The following is a 3,090-nucleotide window of genomic DNA, read 5'->3' as shown; positions in this document are numbered from 1 at the left end:
TAAATAACTGAGGTATGAGACTGGGGAGCCATTGCCAGTCCCACCTCCTTCCTGGGACCTGATCTTCCTCCGTCGCTGCCCACCACTGCCTACCCCATTTCCCCCTGCCCTTATGTCTTCACAACAACCCTATGAGGAGTGGCCTAAGCAGGGCCCGCCTGAGGAGCTACAAGGTAAGACAGCAAGAGGAGGCTGTGCAGCATTATAGCAAGAACTCAGTTTTGATAAGGCAGGACCATTACTGGATTGGGCCAAACCCTCTCTCTTGCACAGGCTTTGGAAGGTTGCCCCAACCCCCCAAATGAGGCTTCATGACCCCAATGAGGTCCCACCCACAGGATGAAGAACACCACTATCTATAATACCTTAAAACCAGACCAAACACTGACTGGGTAAAGTGTGACCAACCTTTGAAAGGCAATTTTGCACTCAGTCGCCATCTGATCCTTAATTTATCTGAACTGTGCCAGAAGGGGAGCTGCAGGCCTGGGCCAAGACCTCCTGAAGTGGGATGGCAAATGCTCTCCCCTTACTCGATGATGTAACACTGGGATGATGCCCTCCCAGTGTTCTAGCACAGCTCCATCCTCCCCTCCACATTTCCTCATTCTCTCTGTCCCACTTTTCCAATCCAGGCAGTGGAAAGAGGAGAAGCAATGGGGGGCAAACAAGCAGATAGAGTTGGGTGTCCCCCCACAATCTGCTGCCGGAGTCAGCTGCTTCAGTTGGCCTCATGAGTGGGCCGGCCCTGAGTAGTTGTGTTACAATATGAGCCTAAGTGCCAAATGTCACAGACACAGTGTTAATTTGCTGTAGGCCAAAACTACACATGTGACCCACCCACCTCCTAGAGCAGCACTTGCCAAGCCATGGCCTGCAGGCCAGAACTGGTGCCCTGCATAACCCCTTCCCTACATGAACCGCATTTGCTTTTCTGTGGGAGGGAGCTTCATGGCCATGGCGCCAATCTCCCATGAGCACTGGCTTGCTGAGCATCAGTTTGTCACGTCTGCCCAGAAATCCAAGCACAATGGCTGCTGGGCGACAGACCCTGGAAGCAGCAAGTGGGGGCTCAGTGCAGGGGAGGTTGTTCCACGACCACAAGGCTCCCTGGCAAAAAGATAAGCACTGTTCAAGCTGAGGAAGCCTTTCCTGGCACACAGTGCTCTCCACTTTGGAGACCGCTGTCCCAGAGCAATGGTTCCGAAACATTTTAGCACCAGGACCCACTTTTTAAAATGACACTCTTGGGACCTACATAGCTTTATGAGCCTTAAAAAAAAGTCACTTTACCAGCTGCTCAAGCCTCTATTTTTATCCTATTTACTATATTGGAGGGGGGAACACATTCTGGAACATTTGTTGAGCTCTATGTTCATTGGATCAGAACCATTCTGGTGACTTTGATTCCCCTTGCCTGGCCTTGGGTGAGAACTGAGGATATAAGGCAGGGGTGCCCAAACCCCGGCCCTGGGGCCACTTGCGGCCCTCGAGGCCTCTCAATGCGGCCCTCATGGAGCCTGCAGTCTCCAATGAGCCTCTGGCCCTCCAGAGATTTGTTGGAGCCCACACTGGCCCGACGCAGCTGCTCTCAGCATGAGGACAACTGTTTGACCTCTTGCGTGAGCTGTGGGATGAGGGCTCCCTCCACGGCTTGTTGTTTCATGTCTGTGATGCAGTAGCAGCAGCAAAGGAAAGGCCAGCCTTGCTTTGCACAAGGCCTTTTATAGGCCTTGAGCTATTGCAAGACCTTCATTTATTCATATGCATCTTTAATATATTCATTTATGTAAACTTATGTAAATTTATTCAAATTTTAAATGTAAATTAATTCTTTTTTTCCCCGGCCCCCGACACAGTGTCAGAGAGACGATGTGGCCCTCCTGCCAAAAACTTTGGACACCCCTGATATAAGGGATCAAGGCTGATTAAAAATGCCAAGGGGTGTGGCTATAAGGGTGATTGGGCAGCAGTGCTCCCACCCCCAGTAGCAGCTGGTCTAACCCTTGATGCACATAGCCTAATCTACCTTGTCAGTTTCATGCACCACCAAAAATGGTGAGCCCAACACAAAGTTTAGGAACCGCTGTCCTGGAGGCTTCATAGACTTGGTTGTGCTGCCTCGCAGGGCTTGGAAAGGCCCCTGCCTGGAACCATGAGGTGCTCCTGCTGTCAGTCAGGTAAACAAACTGAGCTGAGTAGGGCCAGCCCACCCATGAGGCCAACTGATGCAGTCACCTCAGGCCTCAGATTGTTAGGGGGTATCCATCTCTGCCTACTTGCCTCTACTGCTTCTCCTCTTTCCACAACTGTTACCCTGCACATGCCTGATCTCGTCTGATCTCAGAAGCTAAGCAGGGTCAGGCCTGGTTAGTACTTGGATGGGAGACCGCTTGGGAATACTGGGTGCTGTAGGCTTATACCATAGTCTTTCCAGACTGAAGGTTGCCAACCAACCACTCCTGGATTGGAAAGGGGGAACAGAGAAGCATTTCTTGCACAACAGTGCCAGCTGTTGGATACTGCAGGAGGTGCAGAAATTGGCCATTTAAGATACCAGAATCCAACCTGTACCAGTGACACACAAGAGAGCAGAGGGCTCTGTGGACGGTCTGGACATGCACAAGCCTTCTAGGTATGCACAGATGCTGCACATCCAAGAGCTGTGATAGATGTCAGTAAAGGCTCTAGAGACAACGGCACGGCAGTCCAAGGCTGCCCACTCAATCCCACAGTGACACAAGCAGGAGTAAGATCCAAGAGCCACTATTACAAAAAAGGGCAGAAGGTCTCAGGCAATTGTTGCTTAGCATAATGAACAGACTGCACTGTCTGATCAGGGCTCACTTGGGATTGCAGCCTTGTATGTACCATGAACTACATCGTGTTTCTCCGGCAGCCCTTAGGAGATAGCCTGCTTGCAGCTTCCTTCCTTCCCATGATTTGAGTGATGAAGGGCTGACAGGCTGCAGGCATGCCCAGTGTGTGTGTGTGTGGGGGGGGGTGAGCATCTCCCTCCCTGCTCCCGGCTTGAAGAGAGGTGATGAGGTACCTGAGTGCTGCTTGAGTCAATAGGAGCAGCCCAGGCCA

General features: G+C 51.5%; 1 pseudogene; it reads left to right on the top strand.

Annotated features, from left to right (window-relative positions):
• The first annotated feature begins 2,301 nt into the window (after positions 1-2,301).
• LOC136660725 (5S ribosomal RNA) lies at positions 2,302-2,418 on the top strand (annotated as a pseudogene).
• The last annotated feature ends 672 nt before the right edge of the window (positions 2,419-3,090 follow it).

The sequence above is a fragment of the Tiliqua scincoides genome, chromosome 9 (genome assembly GCF_035046505.1).
Source record: "Tiliqua scincoides isolate rTilSci1 chromosome 9, rTilSci1.hap2, whole genome shotgun sequence".
Classification (NCBI taxonomy): domain Eukaryota; kingdom Metazoa; phylum Chordata; class Lepidosauria; order Squamata; family Scincidae; genus Tiliqua; species Tiliqua scincoides.
This window is presented reverse-complemented; position numbering and strand designations above follow the sequence as displayed.